This window comes from Mastigoproctus giganteus, chromosome 8, assembly GCF_048544385.1.
Source record: "Mastigoproctus giganteus isolate SK-2022 chromosome 8, ASM4854438v1, whole genome shotgun sequence".
NCBI lineage: Eukaryota > Metazoa > Arthropoda > Arachnida > Uropygi > Thelyphonidae > Mastigoproctus > Mastigoproctus giganteus.
This window is the reverse complement of record NC_143582.1, coordinates 110,867,563-110,881,150: the sequence shown is the minus strand read 5'-3', so window position 1 is coordinate 110,881,150 and position 13,588 is coordinate 110,867,563. Positions and strand designations below refer to the sequence as shown.

General features: G+C 38.2%; 1 protein-coding gene across 2 annotated transcripts in view; it reads right to left on the bottom strand.

Annotated features, from left to right (window-relative positions):
- LOC150081769 (tetraspanin-5-like) overlaps positions 1-13,588 on the bottom strand; it is a 226,413-nt gene that overhangs the window by 7,462 nt on the left and 205,363 nt on the right. The gene's annotated exons all lie outside the window — the stretch shown is intronic.

Below are 13,588 nucleotides of genomic sequence, written 5' to 3'. Positions count from 1 at the left end.
TTGGAATGACTTGAAATAACTTGTTATATTTCATGCCTCTACGTCAATTCTTTCTCAATTTATTTTTATTTTTATTTTTTTCAGAATTGATTTGTTTCAATTTTGGATGACAAACTGGTTCTCTAAATACGATTTTATTTAAAGTTAAAATAATACAGTGGATTCCGGTTATCTGGGCCACCGGTTAATCGGGGCAGCCGTTTATTTGGGGCAAATCTTAAAAAACAGAAACCAATCGAGAAAATAGCCAGGGTTTACTTCGCTTAATTGGGACAGCATGCCGTTTAATCGGGGCAGGAGACCGCAGCACTGGAGATTACCCTACGATTGTCTCCAATGGTACCACATGGTTCAGTCGAAATTCTGGAGGTCACAACCATAAAACAATAAAAACAATTAGCAGTCACCTGTTTATTGGGCTTTTCTGTTAGTGAAATCTACCATAAACGGACAGTAAACTTGATCTTACTGAATTTGCGATAACACCGACAGCTGGAATTCTGTGGGTTATTATGGTGAAATGTATTTACACTTCCATGAAATCTTCAATCATATAAAAAAATTAATTTTCAGCTCTTCTCTTCATTCCTATTTTTAAAGCTTTGTAACTCGTTACTCCGTTCTCACTTGTGTGTATCGTGCAATTTGTGTGTGCCGTGTTCTTTGTTATTGATTGCTTACCTTTTTACTGTTTTAAATTTTAACCCCCACCCACAAATGTCAGTGAACAGAAATGTCAACTAGTTCGTATGTACATATTACAGTACGTATTAATTATTCCCTTTATCACGTATATTCTTCCAATTTTCAAGTATCATTTAATTTTTTTAATTGGTAAGGTAATAAAGGGTAAATTTGTGCTTAATTATCTTTGTTTTTATAGCCTGTGGATAATATTCCTCCTATTTTCGCTAATTAGAATTGCTGTTTAATAGAATTAGAATTAAATTCACAAATGTGATCACAATGACCGGCGCTTACTGCACATCGTATAGTGAACGGTACTTTACTATGGTGACTCCATCGTAACGTGATTTGATTGTCATCAACTGGTGAAATACCACCACTTTGCTTATTGGAGGCTTGAAGTGGTGAAACCCATGTTTAGTCTCTAGAACAAAGTTTCCGGCATCCCCCCCATACTTCTCCTTCAACCCATGCACGGTACTAAGTACTATAGGTTTTTGATACCTTTCGTATTTGGGGTTTTCATAAAAAAAAAAAAAAAAAAATTGTAGGGGGGGGGGGTACATTGTATTTTTAACTATTTACGTGAAACTTCGGATAATTGGGGCAGCCGCTTAATCGGGCCAAAATGCACTAGTCCCGATGTGTCCCAAATAACCGGAATGGACTGTATTTAACTTAATATCTAGGATGGTATTCTGTTTGGAGCTAGCTGACTTTCGAAACATACTTTGGTCTTAGGAATTCATGATAGAAATTCTCACCAAACTAACTTTGTAGTAATTTACTAAATTTATTCAGTCATACAGCTTCTGCTATGAGTGTATTAATATTTAAAGTTATAACACTTCTGCAGGTCAGTCTACAGATGCTGATATAATCACCTCAATGGCAAATGTGTAAACTTGCACTATAACATCTTTTTTTTTTTTTTTTTTATTTATTTCTTTCCTTCTTTTTGTTTTACCATAAGTATAAAATAGCTTACATTAAAGTCTTACTGTGTCAGCTTGTTTTGACATCTATGACATATTGCCTCTGTACTTGTCTTCATTGGACTTTTGTAAATGTGACTGACAAGAAAAGCAGCCTTTACTAATTTATTGACTCATATTTGGCTCATATTTCTAGATGATCAGCAATGCAAATTAGGAATTGGAAACAAGCAATTTTATTTTTCTTTGAATAATTTGTATTCTTTATATTTTGAGAGAGAGTATTGGTTTTGGGCCACAACATATGGATTGAATCAGAAATGAAAACCTGCAACATAAAGTCTGCTTTTTTTTTTTTCTTTTTTTAAATAGTTAACTAAATAATTTTGCCAAATTATTCACAGCCATATTTATTAACAAAATTAATAAAAAAATCCTGAGAATTTCTTAAAAATTCCAGTTTTACTGCAGAAAATAAAAAGATGTTTTTTTCAAAACAACAAGAAAGTCCATGGTATGAACTCTAATATGACAGTGGAATGGAGGGGGGGGGGGCAAATCAAGTCAAAAAGACAGTTTCTGTCATAAATCTGGAGAGCTGGCAACTATGACAATTTCAGGTGAGTAAATTCTGTGCGGTGCAAGATAATCATTGGAAAAGGACCGTTAAGAGTGGAGATAAGTTGAATTCCTTGTTATGGAGGATTTATTTCAACTAACCACTCAATGACTGGAAATAGAGGACTGGTGACTCAACTTACAAGGTAAATTTTCTGAATCAACTTGATTGTTGTTTGTATCAACATGTCGTGGAGAGCACAAGAAGAAATATTCTTTGCTTGTTCATCATCGATAATACCACAAATATAATGGTAGAGGAAATACAGGAAACCATTAACAATGGATGACTATATGACCTAAAATGCATAATGACAATGAGCTTTTGGTAGTCAATGGCAAGATTTAATTTCAAGAAATGGAATTGCTGTGGATGAAGGAAGTTCTCAGACTCAATCAGTTGGACTGAAATATATAAGAGCAACAGTATGGTCGAATCATGAAGTATTTCCAAGACATTCTTCAAAGCCACTAATGCATTCATAAGGAGGTGATCTGGTTGAGGATTTTGAGGTTTTGAGTAGCTTGAGCAAACTCAGTGTTGATGGGATTTTTCCTCTTGCTCAGATTATGCACTTGAGGGGGCATAAATTGAAACTGAGGTAAGACAGTTGCAGAATAGTTGTGTGGAAATTTGCCTTTACCAACAAGTGGTTGATTGTTGGAACAAACTTACATCTGTCATGGAAGTTGATAGCTTAAGAAAATTCAAGGAAGAACTAGACAAACTTTTGGAGGGAATGGATTGGTGAAATGGAAAGTTTTTTTTTTTTTTGCGGATGCTGTATAAGCTTGCTTTCTTGCATCATATGCCACTATTAATGCTAATGCTAAGATGGATGAAAAAGGATTTAGTGAGATCTGTTAGTCTGTGAAACCCCTCAAGCAGTTTTCTAACCCACCTAACATTGCCTCAGTAGCATCAGAAAATATTCTTGCACCCTTTTTATTTAAGTGTAACCCATCCCTGTAGAAGCAATCTCTCTTGTTAACAAGCACAGACCACGCTGAGAAAAATTCTACCCCATGAGCCCTGCACAATCCCAGGGCTGAATTGATTGACAAGGCTCTCATCATATACTCCATACTATCATGTCTGGTCAGGATTGTAGACACTTTCAAATTTAACCCTAACCTGTGACTTTTTTCAACATTTACCTGTACTTGCTAAGTAAATCTGCAGATCTCCTACACTTAATGTCATTAATGCCAACATGTACAACGATATCATCTTTTGTGCCCTTAAAAGATGATATCTGCTCTACAATATCATCAACTTTTGCCCCTGGCAGACATACCCTGGTCCTATTCCAGACATTCTTTTTTGCAATAATATGTTTCCTGTATCCCTGACAATAGAGCCACCAACAATAACTAGCTCCTGTGGGACCAGCGCATTCTGCCCCGAAGATTGCTGCTGTGTTGCCTGGTGCACAAGAGTGAGCTCTGGCATTGAGTTTGGCAGCTGAGAGCTGCCTGACAAAGCATCTGTTTATAAAAATAGCAGATGAAAGTAGGTGGGGAGAAAGATTAACTTGTTATAGATGGAAGTTGCCTGGTAACATTTCTACAAATTGTCCCACTACCAACCTGCAGACAAACTGGTTTGGACAAATTTCACAAACCTGTTTGCCTATTGGTGCCTCCAAATTAACATTACCTTCATTACATGCTATACTCTCAACACTGATAAGCCATTGAGGCTATTATGCATTGGTTCATTTTTTGGGAGTCACCAAAAGGAATTTTCTTTACTGCTTAAAGATCAGTGTTTCCTCATTAACTTTTGTTTAAATTTAGCATTATAATTATTATTTGTGTTTAGCTGATTAAGTTGGTTAATTTGTTATTTACTTGGCCTTCGAAGTTGCTTAAAAATACAAAGTTTATGTCTGCTGCCATTGTTGCAGTATTGATAAAATAAAGATAGGAACAATATAAGTGCTACTTGGGGGGGGGGGGGTTATTCAACATGGTTTCGTGGGAGTGTAAACAGATATCAGAAGCATTTTTTTTTATTAGGCTCATAAACTATAAATTTATTGCAATACAAATGTTATTTTATAACATAGCGCATAACATAATTTAGAATAGCATAGTTTGTACTGCCATCAAAGGAGTGGAATCAGTGTAGTGATATTATTTCGTGTGTTGCATTAAATTAAATTAAATTTAGACCAAAATCATACCTCAGACTAGAGCAGCAAAACAAAATAGCTCAAAGTAGAGGTAAAGCTTTGGTTCAAGGGAGAACTGCTCTTGGAAGTTCTCCAAATCAGGAATATATTATGCATGTCACTTGTTCTCTTTTTTTCAAAGTCAACATTAAGCAGGACATGATACATCCATAAGAAATGCCTTTGTGTATATTTGTTGCAAAGGCATACTTGACACACTGATGGGCTTATATGAGGACTTGAAGAAAAGAGTTGACACTGAAGAAGGATTAAAAACAAGAGATCCATCAAGCACATAGCTGCCTAGTGCAATGCTAGAGCCCATACTCCAGCATCAGATAATGCAACATCCTCCACAGCAGAGATCCCTGGTCCCACAGGAAGTAGCTATAGTTAGTGATTCAATTATGAATGAAATGAGAAATATACTGTGCAAAAGAGACAGGTGGAAAAGGACCACAGTATGTCTGACAGAGGCTAAAGTTGATGATGCTGTAGAGATGCTATCATCTTTTAAGGGCACAAAAGGTGATATTGTTGTACATGGTAGTACTAATGATATTAAGAGTAGGTCTGAGGAGTTAATTAACAAATATAGGACAAAAAAGGCTTAAAAAAAGTTGCAAGATAGGATTGATAGGAGAGAGTACACAATGAGAGCCCTATCAATCAATTTGGCCCTTGAGAGTATACAAAGCTTATGGGATAAAATTTCGCAGCAATTTTTCTTATTAACAGGAGAGAGAGAGAGTTTGTTTGTTTGTTTGTTTGTTATTTAGGAGTATTAGCAACTAAGGCCATATTGCTCCGGGGATATGTGGTGGTCATTCCCTGACCTTTCTGCATCCTCCGTATTTGAAGATCACAGGCTTGAACCCCAGTCTAATCAAGAAGCGTGTGCTATGCACCGCTGCTCCTGCCCACCTGGCTACGGAGGTGCCGAGAGAGAGAGAGAGAGAGAGAGAGAGAGAGAGAGAGAGAGAGAGAGAGAGAGAGATTGTTTTTAACAGGAATGGGATACACTTAAAAAGAAGGCGGTGCAAGAATAGCAGCCACAGCCAGAGGTGTAAGTGACTGTTGCATTGCTTCTATTGGAACACCTGTAGTAGCCTGGAAAATAAAATGTTTACTTCAAACAGGTAAAAAAAAAAAAAAAAAGTTAACTGCAGCCATTATCAACCCACTGCAGGATGGAAGCCTCCTCAACAATTCATGTTGAGGGAAACAAGTATTAACTTAAAATTGTGGATTGATCATCCACACAATAGCAGGACGTTCGTTGATTTACTGGATTACTGTTTCCTGTACCAACATTTAAGAGAGGTAACAAAAGAAAGCAATATCCTTGATCTGATTAATGGTAGTAACTCTTCATGCACTAAGAATCTTCAGATAAAAGACTTACTGGGTGGCAGTGATCAGTGTGTTGAGGTGGAACTTAGTTAAAGATGTAACTACTGTCGAGGGCAAAGAGCAGGATTTTTTTTTTTGTAAAGGTGACTACAGTGGTCTCAGAGAGTTTATAAATTATATGGAGTGGGAACAACTGTTCATGTTATCAAGTGAAAATTCTAAATGGGCAGTTCAGGAAAGAAACCAGTTCAGGGAAGTAACTAGGCTTTTCAAAACAAACAATTTCAAAGCTTATACCTAAATGGATATTAGATGTACTGATGAGACTTGTGAAAAATGCAAAAATTAAAAACAATGCATATAAATTATCAGGTGATACTGAAGCATACAGTCGATATAAACTAGTCTGCAATCAAGTCACAAATGAAGTTAGGCAAGCTAAGCCAGATCACGAGAAGACTCTGGCAAAGAATGCAGAGAAAAGCAGCAAAGACTTCTCTACTTATGTAGAGAAGGGGATGAATCATATTGACCATGTGGATGATTTAACTGCTGATGTGGATGATTTAACTGCCGATTATCCTGTTCAGGTTGCTAACAGACTGAATGGTATTTTGCATCTACATTCACACAGGAGGCATTTTTTTAGGGATGGGGATGCCAGAAGTTTATCAAATTCTAATGGATAGTTAAATGATTTTGTGAAAACTGAGAGGAAAGTGGAAGAGAAATTGTTGAAGCTAAATGTAAAATAAGGCACTGGATTGGATGATATCTATCATCATATCCAGTAATTAAGTAATCAAGGGTATTGTGTATTTTGAGGGAGTCATCAAAGGAGCTAAGCAAACCTTTAGTCCTAATTATGAGAGCATTCAGGGGAAGTCCCTAATTGTGAATGTATCTCCAATTCACAAAGGGGGACCAAATCAGTTGATGTCTAAGAGACAATCTAAACAAAAATCAATGGACAGAAAAATAAACAAAAGACAAGGGTGAAATGAGCAATTACCTGTTAGCTTGACTTCTGTTACAGGGAAAATAATACGGTTGGGGTTACAGAAGTAATGCAGGACCATCTAGAAAGGAATGAATCTGACAGAGGGCAATCTTGTCTGACTAATCTGATTGGACAGACAAGACTGCCCTTTGACAATGACTGACACATTATCAAAGGAACTGGATGAAAAAATAATTTTGACATTTTATACTTGGATTTTTAAAACACTTTTAATATGGTTGCACATAAAAGATTGCTGTACAAAATGGAGCAATGTGGTAATAAAGGCAAATTACTACCAGAGGTAAAGGGAGAGCTGAGTGGGAGAAGACCAAGGGTAACTATCAATGGGCACTGCAATTTGTAGGGAAGTGCTGGGTCCATTGTTGTTTTCTGTGTTTATTAATGATACTGATGAAGTGGTTAATGACAATCAGAGTATGCTACAGCAACAAGATATAGAAAATTTTGACAGATACACTGAGCAGTGGCAATTGAAGTTTAACACTGAAAAATTCAATGTACTGCATTCCAGATTAAAATACCGACTGTGTGGTACCACACTTGGGGTAGTGGAGAATGAAAAAGACCTACGGGTAATTGAGCAGTGAAGTTCCTTTCATGGGTTTTGTTAATGATACACAAGAATTTTGCCAGCAGAGATAAATAAGCAATGGTTAAGCCACATCTTGAGTACGGCATACAGGCCTAGAAGCCTGCATTTTAAGAAGGATGTGGCTCAGCTGGAAGAGTAATGAGATTACTGAGGGGAACAAAGCATGCTCTTACCAGGGAAGGCTTCAGTTCTGCAAAGAGATCTGATGTGATGTGATTTATAGATCGAAAATAGAACTAAGTGTTTAGAGCTTTAAGTGGACTGGATAAATGCAATGCTGATGGAATCCTTCCTCTTACTCGGATTACACAAGAGAGTCATAAATTTAAATTGATGAAGAATCAATGTGCGGAAATTTGACTTCAGCCACTGGATAGTTGACTGTTGGAACAAACCTCAACCCGGTGTTGTAGAAGTGGGTAGTTTGATTAAATTCAAGGTTGTTGTATTTGGGGTTTTTTGGCACAAGGGCCTCTTGGGCCATATTGTGCCTGTTCATGTTTTGTTTGTCACTATGATCACAGTCTATTATACAGATTTATGTGTTTCAAATAATTAAACAGTTCCTCGAAATTTGCTTCACTCCCAAGAATATGAAATAAGGTTAAGAGTTCCTGTAAGTTGGACAGGGAGCTAAAGCTTGATTTTCTGACTGTTGAAAGTTGGGGACATTCTATGAGGATGTGTTTTATTGTTAGCTGTGACTGACAAAAGAAACACTGAGGAGGATTCTCTCCCATAAGCAAATACAGGTGAGTTGGATGCGAATGGCCGATGCGGAGCCTTGCTAGAATCACTTCTTGTCGCCTGCTTCTCCTGGAACTAGATGTCCACAGTTGTGGCTCTTTATCTGCAGCAGTTTATTATTGGTTTGAGTTTTCCAAAGGAGAGACCATTGTTTCCTGCATGTTGTTTTAATGACAGATTTGTAATCGGTGTAGGGAACTTTTAGTTGTCTTGAAGATCCAGAGTCGGGATGTTTTGCAACAGCATCCGCATGTTCATTGCCTGAGATGCCAACATGACCAGAGATCCAGCAGAAGGTAACCTTCTGATTGACTGTTTGATAGTGAAATAACTTAGATCGGATCTCTTTAAGAATGGGGTGAGAGGGAGAAAAGGGAGATTGAATGGCAGTGATTGCGCTTAAGGAGTCTGTATACAGGGTGATTCACTACCAGTGCGACAAACTTGCAGGAGGTGTAGGGGGCACAAAGTCGAATCGGAATCACATAGCATTGCAGGGTCCGAAATGCCTTCGTCATGCGGTAGAGGACGTTGAACGGGAAGTCGCGTGAACAGCAATCCCGCTAGAAGTCAGCATTTGCAAACCGGTTCCCGAGGCAGTAGGATGGACGAGTATTCAAACATTGAACTGGCCGACGTGCACCTCGCGTATGGAGCTGCGGACTGTAACAGGCGCGCCGCTCTGCGCTTGTACCAGGAATGTTTCCCGCACAGGCGTGCTCCTCATCATACGATTTTCGCACATGTGCACAGAAGGTTACGTGAGACTGGTTGTTTCACGAGAGGTACCATGAATCGAGAGTGAACGACGAGGATGCCAGACAATGAGGAGAATGTCCTACGTCTTGCAGAAGGCAATCCCAGTACGAGTACTCGAGCGATAGGCCAACGATTGAGTATTTCCCAATTCACTGTATGGAGGATACTGTCAACAAACCAAATGAGTTCATACCATCTGCAACACGTCCAATCATTGGAGCCTGCGGATTATCCACTCCGGAGGACTTTTGCTACTTGGTTTCTTCAACAGAAACGGTTCGCAAATGCTGACTTCCAGCGGGATCGCTGTTCACGCGACCTCCCGTTCAATGTCCTCTACTGCATGACGAAGGCATTTCGGACCCTGCAATGCTATGTGATTCCGATTCGTCTTTGTGCCCTACACCTCCTGCAAGTTTGTCGCACTGGTAGTGAATCACACTGTATATCAAAGATTCCTTGATATGGTAGTTGTTTATATTATCTAGAGCCAGTTTTATTGCGAATAATTCTGCAGTATGGATACTGCATTCGATGGAAAGAGACACAGCTACTGAGAAGGTGGAAGAAACTGCTGCAGCACCTACAGCTGTATAGAAATCAGTATAGATATATACTTTTTTTTTTAGAGATATTTTAGAGATATTTTAGAGATATTTACGAGATATTTACTTTGTTTTTAGAGCCATCAGTATAGATATATACTTTTCCTGAGCTTTCCAAGGAATGCGATTTATGGAGCTGTTGAAAATTTGTATTAGCCAGGGATGTCTTCCCCCATCTTAAAAAGAAATTTTCACAGAGAGGTACGAATTCAGTCCAGGCAGGTTCAGGAGTACCAAGGTCTTGGAAGACATTCTGAAAATTAATGTTCCAACTGATCATGAGCTCTTGCAGTCGAATCCGTGTGGGGCGATTCTCATTAGGTTTATTTTGATATGGCATGGTGTATTTAGGGTCGAACAAGTGCTGCCAGCTAGGATGTGATGGAATAATCTTAATATTTAGTGCATAGTTACATAATAAGAATTTTCTCCTTAGATGCAGTGGAGGTTCATTTGCCTCAATAAACAGGCTGTGGATCGGAGATGTTCTGAAGGCTCCCACAGCTATCCTAAGTACACTATGCTGTATGGTGTTCAGATGTAATAGTGAACTGTTCCTAGCGGAGTTATAGACAGGTGATCCATAATCTAAGCATGCTCTTATTAAAGCTCTACAGAGATGAAGAAGAGAGCTTCTATCAGCACCCCAGGACATAGCGGAAACGGCTCTTAGGATGATCAGTTTTTTAAGACACGTAGTTCGAAGATAAGATATATGGGAAGCAAAATTAAGTTTATTATCTAAATGTAACCCCAACAGACGAAAATTGTTAGTGACAGGTATCAGACTGTTTTTTAAAAATATTTCTGGATCCGGGTGGAGTTTTCGTTTTTTTTACAAAAGTGAATTACAGTGGATTTTTTTTCTGCTAAAGAATAACCATTCCGCAGTGTCCATGATTCTATTTTAGCTATGGAAATTTGAAGTTGTCTTTCATCGGTGTTCATAGTTTGAAATTGACAAGGGATAATGAGGTCATCAGCAAACATGCACGATTCTACTGTATTTGGTACTTCCCGTGTCATATTTGTAATTCTTACTGCAAATAATGTTGGACTTAGAATGGAACCCTGCGGTACACCCTCCTCTTGTTCAAATGATTTGGATAAATCATATACCTTACCTGAAACGTTCTGTTGCATAGAAATTTTTGTATAAATTGAGGTAACTGACCTCTCAAGCCGAAAGAATGGAGATCTTTTAGTACACCATATCGCCAGGTGGTATCGAAGGTTTTCTCAATATCGAGATTAATCATGACTAGATGTTCTCGCCTTATGAAGGCATTTTGGATGTTTGCCTCTGCTTTTATCATCACATCTAGCGTGGACCGGTTCTTTTGAAATCCATACTACAGTTGTTTGTTTCCAGGAACCACGTTAGCCGCCTGTGAACCATTTTTTCCAGGACTTTTCCTAAACAACTAGTCAGTGAAATCGGCCTGTAGTTATGCAGAAAGGAACGATCTTTTCCTGGCTTCGGGAAGGCTAGAACAATTGAGTGACGCCAGTAGAGTGGGTAGGTATTTTCTAAGAAAATACGGTTGTAATATTTTAACAATGTTCTTTTTGCTCTGTTGTCAAGTTGTTTTAACATTATATAATAGACGCCATCTGGCCCAGCAGCACTGGTGTTTTATTGAGAGCCCCCTAGAAATTCTGTTAATGTGAATGGCTGGTTGTATTGGTGTGAAACTGCCGTAGAAAAATTAATCTTATGCTTTTCTGCAGATTCTTTAATTCGTTGAAAGGTTGGGTTAAAGGTGGATATTGCTGATATGCTGGCAAATGATTCCGCTAAGGCATTTGCTATTTCTCCCGGTGATGACAACTCTTTCCGTTCCCAATTTAGTATTGTAGTTGGGGACTGAACATATTTGCCATTGAGCGTTTGAATTTTCCTCCAAATAATTCTACTATCGTGTCCTTATTTATACTTGAGTAAAAGCTAATCCAGGCTTCTTTCTTTGCATTTCTTCTTATTTTACGGAACTTGGCTTTCAGTCTTTTGAAGTTACGAAATAAATTCCAAGATCTATTTTTTTCCTGTTTCGCATGCGTACAGTCTTGGTTCCACCAGTAGTTACTGTGTTTCCGTTTCCCCGGTAAAGATTTTGGTATTGCAATGGTAGCAGCTAGTAATATTTGACTAGTAATGTGTTCAATGACATTTTCTATGGTCTGAGATTGTATTATTTTATCATCTAACTGAACATGAGAGGCATATTCACTCCAGTGTGCCCTACGGAATTTCCAAATGGAGCGACGTAGTGAAGGGGAGTTTGCTCGTGTTTGGAGTTTGCAGAGAATTGGCAAGTGATCACTGTTCAGTGGATTTTCAAGGACAGACCACTCCATAATAGTATATATGGAGGGAGAACAGATCGAGAGATCTATTGAACTCATGGATCCAGTCGAAAAATGAATGTAGGTTGGCTCGCCAGTATTTAAAATGGTGAGTTGATAAGGATCAAGAAATGATTCTATTAGCTTACATCTCTTGTCAATTGTTGGAGATCCCCACAGCGAATAATGTGCATTGAAGTCTCCGAGCAAGCAGAACGGAGATGGTAGATGGTCTATTAGATTTTCTAGGTCGTCTGAAGAGAATAAGAAATTAGGAGGGATATATATTGATGCTATTGTAAGAGTGATATCAATTACAATACGCACTGCCACTGCTTCAAAAGGGGTCTGAAGAGCAATATGTTTCGATGGAACGTTGTTTCTAACCAGAATTGCCACTCCTCCACGGGCTGGCGAGTCTATTCTCCTATCTCGTCTGAAGATGGTGTAATTTTTAATGGTGGGACACACTCTTGCATTTAAGTAGGTTTCCTGTAGGGATATGCCTGCTAGATCATACTGGTCGATGAGATCATATAAATCGTCTTTTTTATTACGAAAGCCTCTACAATTCCATTGGAGGAATCTTTCCATTAAGTGGTTTTGCTGTTTATTTTTGTTTCTGACTGCCTTTTAGTTGAAACTTGCTTGCATCAATCCAATTTCCCTTTCTCTTTCTTTGGAAAGTAGGGACGTGTGACGTCCATTTCATCAGTTGCATGAAGTTCTAATATACCATTGTCTGATTCACTGCATTGGTCAACATCCATGCCCGTCGAAACTGGTGGGTTCAGTACTTTAGTTTCTGCCACTTTTGGTTTTGCTGTTTGAGGCACGTCGGTTGGAATGGTAATTGGGGTATTACTGGCTTGTTCAGCTTTTTGTTATGAAGGACGCTGTTTGAAAGCAGAGAGCAAGGAATGTGCACAATCAGCGATGGATATATTTGGAGGAACTAACATCTGTTTGAATACCTACTGACTGAAATTGTTTAGCAGCAGTGGCATATGTACGCTTTGGTTCTGTTTTGAGTATTTGTCTTCTTGCCTCTGAATATGTGACTTTATTCTCAACTTTATATTTTTGGATTTTTTTTCCTTGTTTCCATAATTTACATATTTTGGAAAAAGGAGGTGAATTTTACAGCTAAGATATACAAATATTCGCGGCTCCACGGTCAATAAAGATACAGTGAAACTTCCCTTTAACGGACAGCCATGGGGAACGAAAATGTGTCCGTTAGAGAGAAGTGTCCGCTAACAAGAAGTCTGAGGGAGAAAAAAAAAAAAAAAGAAAAAGAAAAATCGTTAAACGTTTAATGTAAAATTAAATTAAAATATATACAGATTTTGCACAATATTTTTGTAAATAATATACATACAATTGTGCTATGCATATTATGACTTTATCTTAAGGAAAATACATACAGTAATCACTTATTTTCTTCTGCACCTTCTTCCGGCTGATAATTTTGTTTTCAACATTTGTTTGGAGTGAAGAAACCATCGAAAGTCCTTCAGTATCTTCTTCAGCGGCGAAAAACATTTTTAAACGATTGATTTGTATGAGCGCTTCTATTTTCATCGGTGGTTCGTCGTTAATATGTTCTTCGACAGAATAACCTCCTTTCATTTCTTCATCCTCATGAGGAACTTCTTGAAAAATATCGATGATAATGTCGTTGATATCTAGAGCACCAACTTCTGTAGCGAGGTTCGAGTCTATATCTTTGTAGCCAGGGTCAC